The 22,975-nt window shown below is 36.3% G+C and overlaps 1 pseudogene; it reads right to left on the reverse strand.

Moving 5' to 3' along the window:
• Positions 1-8,538: 8,538 nt before the first annotated feature.
• LOC149247954 (protein SKU5 SIMILAR 14-like) lies at positions 8,539-16,658 on the reverse strand (annotated as a pseudogene).
• Between the last annotated feature and the right edge of the window lie 6,317 nt (positions 16,659-22,975).

Below are 22,975 nucleotides of genomic sequence, written 5' to 3' on the forward strand. Positions count from 1 at the left end.
TCCAGACATTGTTCCAGAAACATTAATTCTGCCATATTATTAGTGGCTCTGCCAAGATGATAATGGAAGATAAATATAAATTTTCCCTCTTCATCTCTTAAAACTCCTCCAAAAGCAGTTGTTCCCGGGTTTCCTTTTGAAGACCCATCAATGTTGTATTTCAGATAGCCTTTTGGTGGAGGTTGCCAGAACTCCTAACCAATATCCATTGTTGTGTCCTTTCTGATTAGACCTTGAGGAATAATCCTTTTCATTCCCAATTGTCTGAGAATTTTCATCTCAGACACAGGGGGGATTTATGGGGAGATTATGAACCGTGGAACTAACAGTCTCCTGAAGCTGTTTCAGAATAAGATCAAAGAGACCTTGAGTGATGGATTTTTCACTCTCGAAAATCCTTTTGTTCCTTTCTTTCCAAATATTCCAGATAATGAAGCTTGGCGTGAAGGCCCAGGCCAGATTAATGAACTCATTCTCTGAAAAGTTAACTCTCCAATTGTTTAGGGTATTAGTGATACTATTTCTGTCCCTGTCTGACTGCTGGAAAATGGAAGAGAAGGAATCCCATAACCAGGTAGTATAAGAGCAGCTGTTAAGAATGTGCTCCATATTTTCCTCCTTCTCTTCACAAAGATGGCATCTGGAGGGCCCCATGACACCTCTTTTTCCTATTTTATCCCAGGTTAAAATTTTCTTATGATGGACCAACCACATGAAAATCTTGATTTTCATCCAGCCTTGGTGCTTCCAGAGGAGCTGCCATGTCTTGTCTAGAACCCCGAAATCAAGCCCAAGAATAATACTTTTGGCTTCCTTAAGATTAAAGTTACCTTTCTTGTTATTGCCCCATCTCAATTGATCCTGCCCCTCTGTAGCTAAAATCATCCTTTGTTTAAGCAAGCTCCCAAGAGCCTCTGCCTTAATTTTCATAGGGTTATCATCTCCATAGTGAAGTTTACTCCAACTTCTCCATTTTCCTAAGGTCAAAGCCATGTTCCAGAAATCCTTAACTCTATTTAACCCTTGTTGGTCTATTTCCTGCTTGAGACTCACAAAGTCATTTGTTAATAGTATTGGTTCTTGCTGCCACTTATCCTCCCAGAAGAGTGCAAGATCTCTGGCTCTGATTTCCCAGAAGCTGTTATTCTAAACAAGGCTTTTGTTATCCCAAGCTCTATTCCAGATGTGAGACCCTTTCACATTTCCAGACATTCTTATTAGATCCTTAGTGTGCCAAGAGCTGGCATATTTTTCTTTCCAGATTCTTGCCCACTGAGCTTTTGGCTCTTTAACCCAGCGCCACCAAAGCTTGGCTCCTAGAGCTTTATTGAAATCTCCTAATCATCCAGGCCTAGTCCCCCCTATTTCTTGGGTCTACAGATTTTTTTCCAAGAGACCAAGGCCCATATCTTTTCGGTTTCTTCTTTACCCCAGAGGAAATCTCTTTGCAAGTTTCTGAATTTCTCTAAAACACCTTTGGGAGCTGCGAGGGTGGATAACATGAAAACAGAGATCGATTGTAGGAATGCCTTTGTTAAAACAAACCTGCCCGCCAGGTTCAAGACCCGGAAAGTCCAATTTTTAACTTTGTCTTACAATTTATTTAGTATCGGTTCCCAGATACTTTTGTGCATTAGTCTGTCTGTGAGAGGAATTCCCAAGTGCTTTGTGGGGAGGAAATCCCTTTGGAAGCCCATAATTCTTTAAATATTTATCTGAATAGCAATGTTAGTATTTAAGAAGAAAATTTTTGACTTGGAAATATTGACTTCTGTACATGTAGCCAAAGCAAATTCCTTCAGGATTAGATTGTAGGCTAAAGCTTCTTTGACCGTAGGGAGCCCTTACAACATGGTATCATCTACAAATTGTTGGTGAGTCAGAGCTTGACCATCTTCAGATAATTGAAGACCTTTGATTTTGCCCATTTCCTTGGCATGCTTAACAGATCTGCCCAATCCCTCCATCATGAGAATGAAAAGAAAGGGAGAGAGCGGGTCTCCTTGCCTAATGCCTCTAGAAGGAATGAAGATCTCTGAGGGGGAGCCATTCACCAAAATAGAAAAACTGGAATAGGTCACCAGAGCCATGACCCATCGAATCCAGTTGCGGTCGAACCCAAAAGTGATGAGAACCTTTTTGATGTAGCTCCAATTGACCTTGTCATAGGCTTTTGCTATATCTAATTCCATGATCATCCCCATCTGTTTTTTACTGGTAAGAATGTGGACCACCTCATGGGCTTGACTGGTGTTATTTAAGATTTTCCTGTCCTCCACATAACCTGATTGTTCCTCTGAAACTAAAGAATGAAGGAGAGGTTTAAGTCTATTTGTCACTACCTTAGAGATTATCTTGTGAGCCACATTGCATAAAGCTATGGGTCTATATTTGTCTGCAGTTTGGGCCGAATCCTGTTTGGGGATCAGGGATATGAAGGAAGTGTTGAGGGCTCTCAGGATCGTTTTGCTAGCTTTGGAATCCTCCACCACATCCAGAATGTCCTTTTTAGCAATGTGCCAACAAGCTTTAAAGAAGTCCACATTGAAACCATTGTGCAGTTCTTCATGTCTTTTGAGTACCTCACTGACTTCTTCTTCAGTAACTAGTCTTTTGGGATTAAGATTGTCCTCTCTAGACATTAACTTAGGGATATGCCTTGTAATTTCCTTGATGGAAAGTTCTCTATCTGGATTGTTTTCTCGGGTGATATTTTCGAAATACTGGACAAGCACTACTTCAATACTTTTATGGGTGTTCTGCAGTTGTCCACTCTCATCCTTTATTGTTGAGATTCTATTGTGCGCTCTATTAGCCATAGTGGATCTGTGAAAGAATCTTGTATTCTGCTCTCCTTCCTTGAGCCATTGCACTCTAGACTTCTGCCTCCAGAATGTTTCCTCTTCTTTGCATAAATTATCCCATTCTTGGTGATGCTTCTCAGCCTGATCACTTTTGACTTTGTCAAAGCCATCTTTGATCAGAGGCTGATTGAGTTCCTGTAATTTTATTTCCAATGATTTTTTGTTCACAAAAATTTTACCAAAATCCTTTTTGTTTCACTCTTTAAGCCTGAACATGACATGCTTAAGTATTTTGTGAAGGGGGTACATTTTTTAGCCCTGCAATTGCAAGTCCTCTGACCACCATTTTTCAATGTTTCTGATGAAATCCGAGTGGGAGAGCCAAATATTCTCGAATCTAAAGGGCCTGTTCCAAGGAGAAATCAAACCCTTGATTTCCAGTTGAATCGACCAATGATCTGAACCTCCAAAGGGAAGGAAAGTAGCTGTTATTTCCTTATCTGTAAGCAATACCTCCTCTGAAATCATGAACCTATCCAATTTAGAGGCTACTTGTGTTGTACCTCCTTTTTTGTTGTTCCAAGTAAAAAAGCCATTATTTAGGTATGAATATACCAGTTTCATCTCATCTGTGAAAGTTTGAAACGCTAATGAGTCTTTGTTGAGCGCTTTGGTGCCTCCTTTTTTTTCCGAGAGCGATTTGATCATATTAAAGTCTCCTCCCATGATCCAAGGAATCCCAGCCTATCTGCACCTGAGATCAATTAGGGAGTCTAACAATTTGAGTTTATCATCTATTCTTTGATTACCATAAACATTTATGACCAGGAAGGTTTTTGGATCCCCCACTGGTTGAATGACCACTGATAAGTAGTTTCTAGATGCTTCTGCATCTATTATAATAATTTTCTTCAGATTTCAGAGAGTTAGAATACCCCCCGCTGCGTTTTTAGCTTTAACCTCTAGAAAATAAAATCTATTGAGCCATTTGCTGTGGAGTTGTTTTATTTTCTGGATGGAACACTCTGTTTCCTGGATGAAGATAACATCTGGCATTTCCAATTTCATTCTATGACAAAGCATTCTTTGTTTTCTTTTACCACCGAGACCCCTGATATTCCATGATGTGAGCTTCATATTTAAAGATTTGTATATGAGTAACTAGTTAGGTCTTTCATCTTACCTAAGTCTATCATTAACTTTCCACACTCCATCAAGAGGTCCTTCTGCTTTTTCCTTCCTATCTTTTTTCCTGCATTTTTGCTTGCTAATCCTGGAGTGGTTTTCATTACTTTAACTCCTCTGTGTTCCTATTTTTCAATGGTTTTTTCGTTAACTAATTCTCTTTCCCGAGTCTTCCATAAGAATAGCTGCTGAATTTTGTTGCATTCTTCTTGGGGTAGTGAGTCAATCCCTCCCGTGGATCCCTGCCTCAAGAACCATTCCAGATATAGATGTTCCTTATCTAGAATTTCCTTAAGCTTATGATCTTCCAGATCTATTTCACTTTGTGTCATTTCCTGATCCATCTCTAGTTCCGTTTCACTCAGTATAGTTTCTTTCCTATTATCCGTCTCTTGTGTTGGGTTGCAGTCTTCTTTCGTTTCCGTTTCCATCCCATTAGAGCCGTCCTCCATAGATTGGTCTTCAGTTGCTATTACTACATTCTCTTCCAGTACTTGATACCTATTTTCACTAACCTTTTTCCCCTCATTGTGAGGTTGTCTTGGTACTTTTTTGCCACCTTTTCCTCTACTTATAACTTTCTGGGAGCTACCTGAATCCTTCATTTCCTTAGGTATGCCTTTGTTTTCTGCTTGACTAAGAGGACAATCTCTAAATAGGTGTCCATGTTCATGGCATTTATGACATCTGAATGGGATATGCTCCTGATAGATCCATTTCTACAGAGATCCTTTCATAGGAAATGTATTTGCCTCTTCTTGTGGCTTCCGAAGCCTTGACAAAACATCCTAGTTTGTTACCAATGGAAGCAAGCGATTAGTTTGCCAATAATCAAGAGGAAGAGAATAGAGTCTTACGCAGACCGGTACCGAAGTGAAATTTTTCTGCTCTGGCACAAAGTTCATCCTCCAAGGCCGCATATAGAGTCCAGTTGTTACATAAAAGTGGGGTCCTCCTTCGAATATTCTATCTTTATCTTCGATGTTTGTGAACACCACAGTGAAAAATCCCTTGGACCCTAGATGCAGGTCTATACCTCCTTTGGGTTTCAAGTGATATTTGATCCATAACTGCAAAGCCTTTTCTTTGGGCCATAATCGCATAAACTTGCAGATTATAGCGTAGGTCCCCATATGTTCTCTGTGTGCTTGAAGTGCAGGATTGTTTAACACCACTCTAGGAGTGACCTCCATTTTGGGTCTGCACGGTCCCTTTTGTTTGTTGTTCCTTGTGCCCTGGCTTTTGTCTGATTCTTCTTTGTCTTTAGTGCCAACATTTTCCTTGGGTCTGCCTCCCTCTATTTCTTTTTTATTATTACTCTGTTCCGCTTCCTCCGAATCTTTGACTTTTCCTAGAGGGGACTTGCCTCTCCTGGCAACAGTATTTTTGTAGGAGGGAGGGGAGCTCCCTGCCTTGCGTTTCTCCATTAATAATAGGCACCGAACCTCTTCGAACCTTGTCTACGTATTTTTCTCCGCTTCCGTCCCGGGACTCAAAGGAGTTTAGTTTCCATAGTTGCACCTCTGTCATTTGTACTTTGTGTAGAAAAAAAATAGCTCCCTTATTTACACATTTCATTGTAAATTCCATTCCATTCTTCCTGAATGTAGTCACATTGAATTAAGTAGTCCATGTGAATCCTTTGCTTGGGCTCAAATTATATCAGCATACAATGAATAAGATGGTTGTATTATTTGAAGAGGCCTTCATTACATTGGAAAAATAATAATCAAAACTATAACACCAAAAATGTCACAAGTTTGGTCTCATAGAACCTAACCTTAGACGTTTGGAGACAATGAAATGTAGTTATAACATGTGAAAAACTTGATCAATTCAATTCTAGTACTTGTAATTCAATTCCAGTACCTGAATTTCTTAGATAGCACTTGCTATAGCATAGTTTTAGATAACACTTGTTGCATAATATGTTTGTTTCAATTCAAAAAGTACGCAAAGAAACAAGATTGAAATTAGTGAGGTCCATGACGGTGATTTTCTTCCCATGTCCTTCAAGCTAACCTGAATGAATTTCTTACCCAACCAACTAGGGAAAACCTTTCCAACATCCTAGTCCTATGGAACCTCCACAAATTCCCTAACCCTCTATGCCTAAGCCCTAATTTCCACACATAATGTTTTCAAACCATGTGCTCGAATAGTAAAGTTCCTATCACCTCTCTTAGCCTCCTTAGAGAACCCTTAGTATCATATTTGCATTGAAATTATACATTTGTTTTTTTGTTAAGTCGGGAGAAAGAAATCTAATTTCACTACGGAAAAGAGGAAGCAAGAAGTTATTTTTTTTTCAAAGAAATTTTCAAATACATTATCACATTAGTTTAGTGGTTGTCATTTGTTATGATAAGTATGAAATTAAGGAATGGAAATTGCATCCAAACGAGAGACCATGAAATTAACAAACCATGGAATTTCTGTGAGATCTCTGCCTTATACCCAAATTTTCTTAGGAGTTTCTCCTATGATATGGTGAAGCATGTATCGCAACATAAACTAAATTAAATTAACACCCAATTTTGCACTAGTGTAGATATTATATCTCGTACCAAATGGAAGTATTCCATAGTCATGGCCCTCCATATCAATATTTTCTTCAATAAATATCTTAGGCCTGAAGGTAAATGGGCTGTTCCATATACTTAGGTCTTTAAAAACAGCGTTCATATTTACATGTATATTAGATCCTTTATATATTTTATGACAGCCAATCATGAATATTTTATGCTTTTATATGAAAAATCATTAGAGAAGTGGGTGGACATGCAAAGGTCATTTTTTGTGATATATTAATGAATTATAGATTATGAAAATCAGTGTCACTCATCACATTATCTAGTTTGTCTTGTGCTAGAAATATAAACATACCATTCCATACATAAAGATATTAATAAGACCCCCTAGAGAAACTATTAATGAATATGAGCCCAAATAATAAGCATAATACCCTTTGTCGAAAGTATCTTCATCCCAACATGATCTCTCACACTACTATGTGATATTGCATATATTTCTTTTATTAATACTTATGTATCTTCTGTCACTCCAAACATAATACATCCTCCTAACAACATTTTCACTCCTTATATATGAATATTAATATTAAATATGCATTAACCTTTGCCATAATAGTAATGGATATAAAAAATGCAACCAGGAAAAATCTAATTATTCTAATGAGAACCAATTGTAACTTTAACACCGTGTATGTATTTTACACGATCAAAAAATATTTTGTTTCAAACTCTTTTTCAAGTCACCTAGATGTATTTTCCTATAGTTGTTCAATAATTTGTGAGTTTATCTTAATATTAAATATACATTAACCTTTACGATAATAATAATGGATATAAAAAATTCAATGAGAAAAAATCTAATTGTTCTAAATGACCAATTGTAACTCTAACTCTAACACCCTTTATATATTTTGCATGATCAAAGTTTGTTTTGTTTCCAACTATTTTTCAAGTAGTCTAAATGTATTTTCCTATAGTTGTTCGATAATTTTTGCACTACATACAAGTTACCCATACCTCGTTGGATTTCCTATTCTTGCTAATCGCTCAATTGATGCAGCAAAGTGGAGCCCATAGCCAAAGAGAAAAAAAGGAGAGCAATGTGGAGATTGCCTGGAGTCACAGAACTCTTGTCCCTCCTCACCATGACACTACTAGAGGGGCTGCATGATTTACTCTCAACATCCATGGGTTTGGATTTCCTATTCTTGCTACTCACCGAATTGATTCGACAGAGGGGAGCCCATAACCAAAGGGGAAAAAATGGAGACCAGTGTGGAGATTTCCTGGAGCCACAAAACTATTGTCCCTCCTCACCATGACATTGCTAGTGTGTCTACGGGATTTACTCTCAGCATCCATGGGGTTGGATTTCCTATTCTTGCTACTCGCTCAATTGATTTGACAAAGGAGATCCAATAACCAAAGGGAAAAAATAGAGATTAGTGTGGATATTTCCTGGAGCCATAGAACTGTTGTCCCTCCTCACCACAACACTGATAGCAAGGCTGTAGGATTTACTCTCAGCATCCATGGGGTGCAAATTCTAGAATGAAATGCTCACGTGAAAACACCAAAAGCTCAAGTCTCGTGCACTCCTTCTTTCTCTCATTTTTGCTCTTCAAACATGTCAAACAATTAAATATTTCTAAATGTATGGATCAATTGTAGGACCAGGATATCCAGTTGTCCTCCAAATCCCTTAGAAACCTAGTAAGGCAACCCTGACCAACCACAAGAATGTATTTCAAATCTAGGGGTTTGTGAATAAATGTAATATGTTGCAGGATGGTGTCACTTCCATACCCAATTTGTAGGATTTAGGTATCAAGGCCTTAACTAGGGTTTGTAAAAGCTTAGCCCTATTTATAGTAGGAAAATCATCAAATTTTCCTACTTGTTCTCCTTCTCAGACCTTGACTACAATTTGTAGTCTTGTATGGAACTCATGAACATGTATGCTCCTCAATACCTCAAAATTACCTTGTAATGGTAGGATTTCTGCTGGAATTTGGTCACGGACCTTTGTATTTTCTTGTCGGATTCTCAACGAAAGCGCGATATTCCACATTTAGTACATTCGTCGTCTTGTGAGCAGATAGTGTAACATTGGGACCATCAGAAATGAACCAGTGACAAAAACTACTCTTATGTTGTAGTAATCTATAAGCTGCAATGGTGTTTTAGAAAACATGTAGGAAACACCATTCACTACATAACGTTGTTTTCCATTGATGATGGGGGCTTAGTTTGAGAGGATTATTGTTCGAGTAATGTTGATTTTCCCGTAGTGGAAAGGTCCCTATGGATTGGGACGCGCTGTACTGGTTGTCAAGTTTCATCTGTATAACAATAGCCATTCAAATTTTGAGAACTTGATTATATAGGAAAGGTACAAACTCCTAGATATTTTAAAATTCAACTTTGTTTAGCCAAGATTCTTTGGGCTTCCTCCTTCTTGAACCTAACCTAAAAAATACAGTCTAGAACATGCCTCGGGAGACTTGATCCTGGATATATGAGATGGCAAGCCACAATCCCCACTACTGAAACCAAAAAATGATTAACCATTCTTTGAAACTTATTTTTAATAGCTATCCCCAATTTCCATGATGATCTTTTATCTATATTTTTTGGTAACCATAAAACATTATCAATGATATAGATATACATTCATCTATCTATATATATGTAAAATATATAACATTATATCACATGTATACATTATGCTAAAACCAAAGTAAGAAGGACAAGAACCAAACCTAATGGTTCTGGCTTGGTTCACATACCAATTGATCTTGGTTGTTGGACCCCGTGGAATTGGTCTAGAAACTTGCTTCTGGAAATTGTTGTAGTGGAAAATGCCAGTATTAAAAATAGGAAGACTTTTGAAACGGGTAGATGCAACAATGTAATAGTCCCGAGGTGGATGATTTGCAGTGACCAGAATAGAGTAGGACTATCCAAAATGAATGTCAAGAGAATCGTAGACATTTTGAATGGTGTGAGATCCTTCTACCTCCACCAGCTTCAATTTGTGACCTTGAATCCTAAAGTTCAAAGATGATGACAATTCCACATTTGAAATTCGAAGGAGGTAGGTTTTCCCTGCAGATTAACAGATGGGTCATTTTAGATACATCCCAAGATAAGAAGCAATGGATTCAACAGCCATCAGATATAAAAAATTAAATTGGACTTGTGAATCGTTGAAAGGCTAGAAACAACTATACTAAATCTACCAAACTGCCTTATGATAGAGATTAGAGATAAGTACCTTGTTCTACTGTAATTGTTATTTCATTTGGAAGCCCACTACGATGAATGTGAACATCATCAAGATTACCAATAAATCTACCCACATCAAGTGTTCTTCTAAGGATCTTCCCAAAGATAGAATATGGTAAGATTGATGCATTGCAAGAGAAAATTTTGGTGGATAGGTTGAAGTTGAACATACCCAGTCTCTTTAATTTCAAGAGATATTCATGTTTCAGGTATCGATTAATAAATTACTAAAGCATTGGTTTTGTACCAGTCACCTATAAGCGGAGTGATATCACCATCAGGCAGAGGGAATGGAATAGGGATCAGGGTCCTGCAAGCTACATTTAGTTCTCCAAATCCCCCTGTATATTTCTATAAATACAATGATGGAAAGTAATAGTAGCTAGCTATCTAGTCCTTCACCTGGAACATGTACATAAAGTTTTCCCCTGGTATGGGCTAGTATGTTTTAGGTACTCCATCTTGCCACAAATTTCTCCATTGCTGGATGCCACTCCTATACCAAAACCTTTTTAAACACCTCAATGCAATGTTGTAGATCACCAAAGAAATCCATGAATCTCAATTAGCCAATCCATAAAGATAGAACAGAAAGAATTTACCAAGTTAAAAAGAAAGCTTGATCCAAGTTGTTAAATACATTCATAAATATGTTATCATTGGTCACACTATTGATCTGGGGTCCAGGAAATTTTCCATATATTAAAATCCCCTACAATAATAACAGAATGTGTCTCAGAAAAATCTTGGCAAGTCATATGTGAGCTACAACTATTAGCATTGAAACATGCCTGAGATTCTTTAAAACTGTACCTGCTGATAAATACCAAGAGGCCATATTGTGCCCCATGTAATGTTCCATGTAAAATATCTATAGGGATCTTCAGCTAGAGAATAGCCAATAAATTACATGATTAAAAACATCCTTAAGGAACCCATTGAATCCTTGCTGAAGATCTTTGGCCCTTTTTCTAGGTATTGCTTTATATTTTTATTGGTTTTGAGCAAGATGGGCTTCTTCAACAATGGTTTCTTTTACTATGCATGTTAAGAAATTGGATTCTTCATAAAATATGTTGTATTCTCATATATATTAGAGAAAATAGTAGCCAAACAACATAGATCTTGCAATGTAGAATAGTTATAACAAAATAAACTATAATTAAACTGAATGGATCAACAGTCCACATTCCATAAACTTGGACTGAGATAGTAGAAGAAATCAATACCTTACTCCAACTTTGTTCTAAACAACCCAACACAAGCCAAACCTTAAAATTACAGACCAAATGCACAAATTCTTGGGCAAGTTTTTACTCCATTCTACCTCTGGCTTGTATTTTTTTTATTATTATAAAAAGCGTACCTGTGATTGTGTTTGTGGTTGTATTGATCTACAAGCTTGATAGAGTTATGATGATAGAGAAGATAAAGCTCAAGGACTCATTATTTTCCTTTTCTCAGCCTCTATCATTGATGTAATGTAGCAAAGTATCACAGACACTTTCTTTGAGTATATCCTACAAATTCTAGTGTAAATGTGACCTTGAAATTTTCACGTAGTTTCTATGTCATAATATGTAAACCAATCAAAATAATTTAACTTTAGAAAGAGGTACATGTAATTTCCTCTAATGTTTGTTGTTGTTTTCACAAACATTTTCTGTGCTTGAACTGAATGTAGGAGTTATAACTTCTGTGATGGGGCGATGACAATGGATGGTCGTTATCAATTGGGGTGTTCTAAAAAACCTCCTTATTGGCATCAAATCTCTTTTCCCTTCTAAATCCAATTAGATTCTCATAAAAATGGGAGGCCTTCCCTTTCCCTTTAGGATATTCCTTCTCTAACATTGCAGATTCAAGATGCAAAGTTTAATCAACTTTGGTTTAGAGAAGATTGTCATATTCTATCCAACGCTAATGTTTCCATCTTTCTATGATCTTGTTTGCAATGGTATACCATACTAGTATTGATAGTTTGATTGCGTGTATTAAGACTTTAATTGTATTTACATTTTATATAAAGTTTTACATCGAAATCCGTTTCCTTGTAGCACTCTTCGTGAAATATAATTCATTCTTTTCATTAGCTATTGTTATGCCAACAACGAAATTCTGGTGGTGTGATAGTTCTTGCATTTCTCTTTAGATTTTGGCAATTGCATTTCTAGTTTAAATATGCGTAACTTATTGAAAGGCTTTGAAGGATGGAGTAAGTAATTTTTTAGTTAACATATATTTATGTCAATGTGTACATTTAATGTTTATGCACATCTTGATATATACTACATGTGTGAAAGTAAAATTGAAAGGAACCCACAAGAAAATGATGCACTTTACAATTGGGCTTTGGTTCTGCAAGTATTTATTGCACGTCTAAATGAATGTTTAAAAGTATTTTTCCAATCGTATAATTTTATTATGTTAAACTTATCAATGAATGGATGACTGACACTAATAGGTGAGAGGATGTATCTTGTTAGAACTTATCAAACTAGTAGTATAGACATGCTTATGATTTTATACCTTTTGGTGATACATAAACCCTTTGATTATTAAAATACTTCCTTTTGAGGTGAGGAATTTCTCAGAGGGGTCTCTCTAAATGGTTTTTACATATTTCTGCAAGTCAAATATCCCTAGCAAAGTGTTGTGATTTTTCTGATAGACTGAAAGGTAAAACAAACTAAAGGAGACAATCTCCCTATCTGTTGAATCAAATTCATGAAATGAGAAGAAAGTAGGACAAGAGAGAAACCCACCAGATCATATAGATTATCCTTATTCCTTCTAAGTTTTGTGTATCCTTCACCACATCAAGTTGCCACACTGTATAGCTACGGAACCTGAACACAGCAAAACAACTACAACTTTCTTCAAATACTTTCAGCCATATAATAATTCAATTCAAAGAAATCAAAATATACCAAATATAGAAATATATAATTCAGCTCATCAAGATTTCCAACATATATAATAATGAGTATTGGGGTTGTGGGTGGGGATGGGGGTGAAGAAGAGAGATAGTAAAAGTACAATAATCAATGGTATATCTTAGAATTTGAGTCAGGGCTTCCTTCACCCCAAATTATAGTTCAATCGTAGCCACACATGAAATCATCCTCATGACTCTAATGACCAACAATTCTTATATGCAAATGAGACAAGTTCAACAAGGAAATTCAGTCTCTTAGAGGAAGGGACTGTATAGTTGAAAAAGGATTTCCAACAAGCTAATTTTTCCTTGATTGCTAGCAGCAAGGCAGTTCTTTCTCAACATATATCTATCTATGTTTATTGATTCATGATTATCAATTCAAGATAACTCTTTCCCCATTCAATTGTGCCCTTTTATGTGGTTTATAAGAAGTTATAATAGTTGGGGCATGGGATTAGGTGTTTGACATTCCTGAACCCTTCTCACAAGAGTGCATTATGCACTTTTTATATTTTTTAAGGTATTTTGCAGGTGATTGCTAGTGGCTAGGGGACAACTTTTGATCACCATTAGTTGTTGGAATACATCATGTAGTTAGGTTTCAAGCTTGAGAAGTGTTTGTGGAAACAAACGTATAAGGAAGGGTTGAAAACAACTCTAAACATGGTGATCAAATATGGTTTGATAAGAACAAAGTGGAAAAAATATCATGTCACTTGTCAAATCAAATAAATATATTGAAATGGTTGAGACAAAGTCCAAGATAAGGGACCAACCTATGTTCAAACCGTAATTATCACAAATGATATTCCATACCTTTGTGTAGTGAATTCCATCTATATTTAAGACCATATTTTAGAGGTCCATTATCGGGTCCCTATAATACTAGTGATTACCCCATTACTATTGTAGTTGTACCCCTTATTAATATTGTTGTGCTCCTATTGTCCCCGTATTGTTATTATTGTGCCCCATAGAATCCCTCTATTGTTATTTTTGTGGCTTTATATTATTATTGTTAGGTTGGCTGGGTTATATTGTGACTCCTTAGACTCCTATATATAGAAAGGAGGTTTTGTCATTTGAATCATCCAAGAATTGCTCATTTGTGTAATGTAAAGGAGGTTTCCCCCTCGAAGAGGCTGAATTCTAAGGCGTTCATCTCTCTCTTCTATCTTTTTGTGAGCTGGTTTCATAACATTTGGTATCAGAGCTTTGGATTCTAGGGTTTGGCTGCTCCAAACAGGTCGTCGTGGAATTTTCGCTATAACTCTTTTTCTGCGACATTTCATAAGCTAAAAAAAAAACCCATTTGAGAAGAAATCGCATTGAATCTTGGACCTAAATTTCAAATCTTTTTCACTACATTTACAGAGATATGATCTAAGGAAGTTGGTCTTTTTGCAGACTCCTGAATTACATTCCAAACAGGTGACCTTGGGAAAATCGTCTTAACTTTCTCTATGAGCATTGGATTAAAATTTCGTAAGAAGGTACAGAAAGAGGAGAGACTTTAGTTTCTTGTATATCTTTTTCAGATCCATAGGTAAAAACAGTGACTCGTGGGACGTCGTACAAGTTCGCTCTATTGAACTAGTCTATAATCAGGTCATCATGGGAGATTGTGCATAACTCTTCCTCGGAGAATCCAATTTGGATCAGACTGGTGGCATTGGAAAGAGGACACAAAGGGCTACTACAGGTTGCAATTTCAAAACTAGATGATCCAAAATTCCAGAGATACATCAGATTTAATATCAAGCTTCTACAAAATGAAAAAAGGTGTGTAGTTTTTTTTAATTTTTTCATAAGCTTGGTTTGAAAAATTAGTTTGAATCAGTAGTTGATGCCTCGAGGAAAGAAAATACAAACACCTAGTAAGCAACCTGAAAGCTCTAGCATGACTCATGAAGAAGAGGAAGAAATGCAACATGATATATCAAAATTATGAGACCAAGTGAAACAAGTGTTGCTTGCACAAAAAGCAACAGAATCTAAGATGGATGGTTTAAGGAAAGATGTAGAAGTTAAGATGGATGGTTTAAAGAAAGGTGTAGAAGCTAAGATGGATTGTTTTAAGAAATGCGTAGAAGCTAATATGGATGGCATGGAAGCTAATATGAATGGCATGGATGCTAAAATTGATGGCATGGATGATAAGATGGAAGAATTGAAGATAAATATGAATAAGTTGCTACAAGAAATGGTCACTAATGGTTAAAGGGTAGTAAAGGAAACTCATGATGAGAACAAAAGAAATGTTAATCATGATTCCATAGACTCTAATGTTGGATTGAAGACCCACCATATTCCAAAAATCGATATGAGGAAGTTTGATGGCAAGGATCCCACAACATGGATGTTACAGATGGAGCAATTTTTCAATCTCAATAATGTGAAAAACACAAAACAGGTACATATTGCAACTTTATATTTGGAACCAAATCAGTTTGTATGGTATCAATGGCTTTTCTCTCATAAACAAATTATCACTTGGGCAATTTTTACGGAAGAATTGACAGCACATTATGAGGATACAAAAAGCAACACTTTTTTTAGCCAATTGATAAGTCTCAAACAAAAGGGTTCAATAATGGAGCACATTGAGGAGTTCCAAAAATTGAACATAAGGGTAAAAAATATTGCAGAGGAGCATAGGATTGATGTGTTCATAGGGACTTTAAAGGATAATATCCAACATGATGTTCACCTTTGGGAACCTTATTCATTAGAGAAGGCATTCAGGCTAGCAAGAAAAATGGTAAGCAAAATTATGGCAACCAGGAAGCATACCACTCACAACTATAACGATGGAAGTGTTGTTGCCCCTAGTCTTCCATAACCTATAATGTTGACACCACAACAATTGGAAGAAAAAAGAGCAAAAGGGCATTGTTACAATTGCGATAGCAAATACACTAAAGGTCATAAGTGTGCTGAGAAGAAATTATTCTACATAGATTGTGAAGAGGAAGAAGAAAAGGAGCAAGAAAGGTCCAAAGAAGATGATATACTCCAGGAACAAAGCCTAGATGAAGAACAAATAAATCTGACCATATCTTGTAATGCATTGGCGGGAATTACCACTCCTCAAACCATCAAGATAGAAGGACAAATCAAGAAGAGAAAGGTAATCGTGTTGATTGATTCAGGAAGCACCCACAATTTTATTCATTGTAAGGTAGCAAAAGAATTGAATTGCTTCTTATATCTAGCACTAGAGTGTCAAGTGATGGTTGTAAATGAAGGAACAATAAATTGCTCTGCAAAGTGCCATAATATCAAGCTATCAATGGGAGAATATGTATTGACTAGCCCAATGCTTTCCATTCCAATGGGAGGTATTGATGTTGTACTAGGAGTCCAATGGCTACAATCCTTGGGTATAATAGCTTTTAATTTTCAAGAACTTTTCATGAAATTTTCTATGGAAGGAAAGGAAGTTGAATTAAGGGGTATTGCAGGGAAACTGGGGAAGATAATCAGCTCTAACGGTATGACAAAGCTTCTAAAAAAGGAACAAAGAGGTGTAATTGCACAATTATGTTCGCTAGATGTTTCCACATTGGAATCATCTATTTCTCCAGATCTCCAAAAGGTCTTGGACAATCATTCCAAGGTATTTGAGACTCCCAAAGGTATCCCACCTATTCGTGATCATGATCATGCTATTCATCTGATTCCAGGAAGTGTTCCTCCAAACATCAGTTCGTGCAGATATCCCTATGCCCAAAAAAGTGAATTTGAACGTATGGTTGCAGAAATGTTAGAGGTTGGTATAATTCAACCGAGTCAAAGTTCTTTCTCTGCTCCAGTAGTGTTGGTGCACAAGAAGGATGAATCATGGCGCATGTATCCGGATTATAGGGAGCTCAACAAGTTCACTATTAAAGATAAGTTTCCCATTCCTGCCATTGATGAATTACTGGATGAATTGCATGGATCAATTTACTTCACCAAGTTGGATCTTCATTTAGGATATCATAAAATCGGTATGAAGACTGAAGACATTCCGAAAACAACATTTAGAACTCATGAGGGTCATTATGAATTTTTGGTCATGCCTTTTGGCCTTACTAATGGACCTTCAACATTTCAAGGTTTGATCAACTCCATTTTCAAAACATTCCTTAGAAATTTTTGTTAGTATTTTTTGATGATATACTAATCTACAGCAAGTCTTGGAAGGATCATATTGAACATGATGACAGGGTGCTACAACTATTGCAGGAGAAGCAATTATATGCAAAAAGATCCAAATGTTTCTTTGGAGTACAAGAGGTGGAATATCTGGGTCATATTGTATCTCATGAAGGAGTTAAGGCAGACCCTAGCAAAATTAAAGCCATTAAGGAATGGAAAATCCTTAAGGATTTCTCGAGTTGATAGGATATTATCACAAGTTTGTTAAGAATTATGGGAGAATACCAACATCTCTAACAACATTATTGAAGAAAGATGCATTTTCATGGACTCCAGAAGCAACAAAGGCCTTCAAGCATCTTCAAGAGACAATGTGCCAAGCACTGGTCTTAGCTACACTAGACTTCACAAAAACCTTTATTGTGGAATGTGATGCTTCAGGAAATGGAATTGGTGTTGTTTTAATGCAAGATGAAAGACCCATTGCTTTCGAAAGTCATCCAATCAAGGGAAAGTTTTTACACAAAGCTATTTATAATAAGGAAATGTTGGCAATACTCCATGCACTTAAGAAATGGCGAACCTACCTAATGGGAAGACAATTCAAGGTAAAAACAGATCATGATAGCCTTAAATACTTTTTAGAACAAAGATTATCCTCTGAAGAGCAACAAAAGTGGGTCACAAAGATGTTGGGTTATGACTTTGAAATCATCTAGAAGAAAGGGAAGCAAAATGTGGTGGCAGATGCACTCTCAAGAAAGGATGAGGATGTGGAAGCATTGTTGTGCGCCATTTCTATTATCCAACTATATTGGATAAACGAAGCAAGGGAGGAATGGAAGAATAACGAAGAAGTGTGGGCACTTATTCAAAAGTTACAACAAGACTCTAGTACATCTGATACATTTAGCTGGAAAAATGATTCGTTATGGTACAAATATCACTTATACCTCTGTAAGAATTCCCAGCTAAAACAAAAGATTCTTATGGAATTGCCCACTTCTCCCTTAGGAGGGCACTCAGGATTTTTAAAAACTTATCACAGGGTTAAGAAGGAATTTTTTTGTGAGGGCCTTAAATCAGATATTCAAAAGTTTATGGTGGAATGTTTGGTTTGCCAACAAAATAAAGTTGAAACAATTAAGACACCGTGTCTATTACAACCTTCATCCATTCCAAGCCAACATTGGGAGGAGGTTTCAATGGATTTTATCACAGGTTTACCCAAGTCTGAGGGAAAGAGTGTCATCATGGTGGTAGTTGACAGACTTACCAAGTATGCACACTTTTGTGCATTATCACATCCATTTAAAGCTAGTACAGTTTCTACTGCAATTATGGAAACAATTCAAAAGCTACATGGAAACCCAAAGATTATTGTAAGTGACAGAGATCCCATTTTCACTGGAAATTTTTGGACAGAATTATTTTCTTGTCTTCGTACTCAGTTAGCTCATAGCTCATCTTATCATCCTCAATTTGATGGGAAAACTAAGATAGTAAAAAAATGTTTGGAAGGATATCTTCGTTGCTTTGTATCTGATAAACAGACATAATGGGTTAAATGGTTGCCTCTAGCTGAATGGTGGTATAACACTTCCTTCCATACAACAACAAAAATGACCCCATTTATGGCACTTTATGGATATCATCCACCATCCATCACATCATATTTAAGAGAAAATTCTAAGGTTCAAGTAGTGGAACATCACATCGAACATCAACAACATGTCCCCCAACTCTTAAAGGATAACCTCATGTTGGCATAGAATAGAATGAAACAACAGGCAGGTCAACATCACAGCAAAAGAAGTTATGATGTAGGTTATTGGGTATTCCTACGGCTACAACCATATAAGAAAATGTCTTTCAAGCAAGCTAAGAAGGATAATAAATTATCACCAAAGTATTATGGTCCATACAAGGTGTTGCAAAAGATTGGTACTATGGCATACAAATTGGAGCTCCCTGCAACTTCTTGATTGCACCCAGTTTTCCATGTTTCATGTTTAAAGAAGTTTATAGGTGTCAAGCTCCCATTTCAGACAATATTGTCAAAACTTGACGAGGAAGGAAAAATTATATTAGAACCAGAAGTAGTCACAGAAACAATAACTCGACAATTACGAAATTGATCAATTTTGGAGTATCTTATCAAGTGGAAGAACTTATCCACTGAATATTCCACATGGAAGGATGAGAATTTTATATAGAAGCATCCAGAACTACTGAAGTGTTGAGGAAAACATTTTTTTAAAGGAGAGGGGCATGTTGAGTCCCTATAATACTAGTGATTACCCCATTACTATTGTAGTTGTATCCCTTATTAATATTGTTGTGCCCCTATTGTCCCCATATTGTTATTATTGTGCCCCATAGAATCCGTCTATTGTTATTTTTGTGGCTTTATATTACTATTTTTAGGTCAGCTGGGTTATATTGTGAGTCCTTAGACTCCTCTATATAGAAATGAGCTTTTGTCATTTGAATCATCCAAGAATTGCTCATTTGTGTAATGTAAGGGAGGTTGCCCCATCGAAGAGGCTGAATTCTAAGGCACTGATCTCTCTCTTCTATCTTTTTGTGAGCTGGTTTCATAACATCCATTTGTATTTAGGACCATATCTTTTAGTGATATCAAAGTTTTAAATAGAAACATTGAGAATTATCCCATATAATTTTTTTTTTACTACCATCTACTCCTCTTAAAAGTGGGAATTGGTCTATTGTCTCATTGATGTCACTTCAGTTTAGTGCTGGAGACAATTTGGTTTTCTTGTTGCGGAAAAATTCTTGCAATGGAATTTTTGTACATAGATTAATGATGTGGAGGTTCAAACATGTTTCGTTCTTTGAGGCATTGAATCTGATGAAATCTAGGAGGTTATATTCTAGAGACAACTATTTAAGCTCCCACAGTTAGAATAACATGACTTGGATTGAAAGTGCTCTAGAAGTTATTCAAATTTCATTTCCTTATTTTATTTTTTTCATTCACAAGCAAAGATGACAAAAGATGTGCTTAGAGTGCCAATCACAAAACATGAAACATAAATAGCAAAGAAGTTCAGAACTATAGAAGTGCCTATAAGCATAGCTCTGATCACAATGAATGGTAGTAAGATAAGATAAGAACTTCATCAAGGACAACACCCCTGCATTCAATCACTTCGTGAGTAGAGGGACAATATAGGAAATATAGCTGGAAATTTTTACTCCAACGTACCATAGTGTACTTGGACCAAAACTTTTGAAATGTAAAACTAGATGTTTGTTTCTATACCATTTCTCAAAGGGAGTTTGTTGGACATCTAATGCACTAAGGGTTGTTGTGGTGGAATATGAATAGTCACTGGATCCCAAGAAACCTTTGAATATGAAACCAACCGTCATTAGGATGTATTATATGTTTTATTGTGTTATTGTGTTCATCATTCAATGTTTGTGTTTAACATGGTATGAGAGTTGGAAAATTTTTACCCTGCTCCAATTTGAGTCATTAGTTTTGTGGCCCCTCTCTACATGTCAGTTTTGCCTTCCTGCTTCTCAGAACTTCCATTATTGTCTGTATGCCTATTTCTTACTGTGCTATGTTCCATTGACCTCTCAACAAGATTTCATTGGACAATGGTTTCTATATGCTATTGTGTCATAACTCCCGTTATTTTCCCTACTCGGTCCTTTCATCTATCAAGTTTTCAGATAATATAGTGACTAATGTTAAGAAAGGTAGTGTCATATTGAGGTTAGCTTAAGAATTTAATTAGCTTCAAAGTGTGGGAATACAAGCTATCACGTACTTAGTGTCCTCACATAAAATATTTTTTTCCCCATGAGAAATATTTTTATATTCGATACAAGGAATATACATGTTTTGGTCCTCAAGGGACTACTTAGACCCAACAACAAGGCTTGAAGCCATTACAACAAAGGTCATCATCTTACCTGTGGGAAGTGAACTTGGGTGGGGAGGTTAACAATCATTCCTCCCAACCACCTGAGATAAACCCGTTTGACCACATAAAATATGTGTTTAGATGAATAATGTGATCCATATGGTTCTTTCCTACAATTTTGTCATTTCTATTGTTGTTATGTGCATTGCCGAACATGGTTTCAAACATCAAAGCCTTGGTAGGGGATTGTCATCTAGGACATGGTGAAGGTTGCAGGAGAAGATATTGAAGCACTGTTGTATGTGGTGTAACACATCAACATGAGTGAGGACAAGGCAATGGAAAACACTGGAGTAGAGTTGAAGGGAAAATAAAGGCATAGAAAGAATGTAGAGAAAGCCATATTAGAGTGTGTGATGTAATGATCTTCAGTGGCTACTTTTTGTGTGTGTACGATGTTAGTATGATGTTCTTAGGAGCATCGTTGATTGGGAATGTGGTATATATATGAAGAATGTTTAGAATATGTGAGATTTCCAAAATACCTCACAAATAGGATCATATTATCACTACTTATGTGTTAGGATGCAGACATATTTAAACATGATGTTGGAGTCCCTAATGTGATTCAAAATTGTCTATGGTTCCCATATAGATGCCATACATGAGTGATTGTAAAAAAATTCAGCGGTTAAGGTCTAAAATATCCATTAAGTTCCTAGAATGCCACAGGTATCTCAATAAAGTGTTGATTATCGCATGCACATAGTGCATGTACCTGTTCTAAAAATAGCTATTAGTAGTCTGCTCAAAATTTAAATCACATGCATGTACCCTAAAATGACCCAAGGATAATAATGATTGGAATTGATTTCAATCAAATTAGATTGTATTGAACTAAAAGAACTTGAGAAACCTCTAATGTGTCACCATGTTCATACCAAGTTGATGGAGATGAAGTGTTGATCTGGAGGTTTACACCATGGTACCACCAAGTCTAGCCCTAAGTGTTAACAAGTCTATAGGAGCTACTTGTTAGTTCTCAACAATATTAACATCAACCCAATTTTTATTTTCTTTCTTGAGAATATAACACAAAACACAAAGAGGGATAGATCTATTCATCAACATAAGGGAACCTGCACATTGCCTTGTGCCACCAAAGGTCATGTGTTATAAGTTACTTATTTAAAAAGAGCCACTAAACACAATGACCATTGCTCTAGTGTGTTTTTATCTGTGAATGAGTCAATCGAGTTGTGAATTTCTATTTTTAGATTTCATGAAAACCTATTTTGGTTAGTTCATAATTCAAGATTTCCCCAATCTGTCTCACTCTCGAGTCTCAACTTCTACTCTTACACATGAACTCCATTGTTATAGGGTGCACCTGTTATGAGTGTTGTAACCTCTGGGTGGTGAAACGTCGACTTTAAATAGGCTCTATAGTAAATTAATAGCACATTTATTTGGTTTTGGAAATGAAGAAAACATGTTAATCAAGTAAATTTCAATTCAGTAAGAAACTCAATATCATGTTATGCAAGTTTTGGACAGTAAATTTATTTGTTTAAGAATAAAAGCAACCTATAAAAGTTTCATGTAGTAAGCTTGTAGGAAACAAATTTATAAAAGGATGGCTTAATCTGTTGAAGTTAGGGACTTTTCACAACAATCAACACTTTTTTTAACATATCTATGACATTGTACTGAGATTTTGTATTCCCAATCAACAATGTGGTACTATTTTCCTTTGGGAATGCTTTCTTTTTACAAGTGGGAAGTACTATGTTGAGTAATAGTTGGGAAATGTAAGCAATAATTGATCACATTCATCTTCTATAGTATGAACTATTTGATTTGATGAAAAGTGTTTCTGAGCATTAACGATTCTTAGGGTCATTGGGCATTGGCTTGGGCTATTAATATGCAGTGGGCCTCCTCCAAAACTACCAAGACAGGCTTTATCTATTCAATGTGACATGAGAGTTATGGATATAGTTCCTTCATTAAGTTCCATCACCACTTGAGTGAGGTTATCAACCTACTATTGCAAGAGGGACATTACTTCGAGAAGGTACCAAGCATCAACCAAAGAACATATGTGAAGTACATAGAATACTGTGTGTGTCTGGAAAATACTTTGGAGAGATATCATTTGGGAGTTTATAGGAAATTCCA

Source organism: Pinus tabuliformis, chromosome 7 (genome assembly GCF_031772625.1).
Source record: "Pinus tabuliformis cultivar Carrire ecotype Pingquan chromosome 7, CPIR1, whole genome shotgun sequence".
NCBI classification, from domain to species: domain Eukaryota; kingdom Viridiplantae; phylum Streptophyta; class Pinopsida; order Pinales; family Pinaceae; genus Pinus; species Pinus tabuliformis.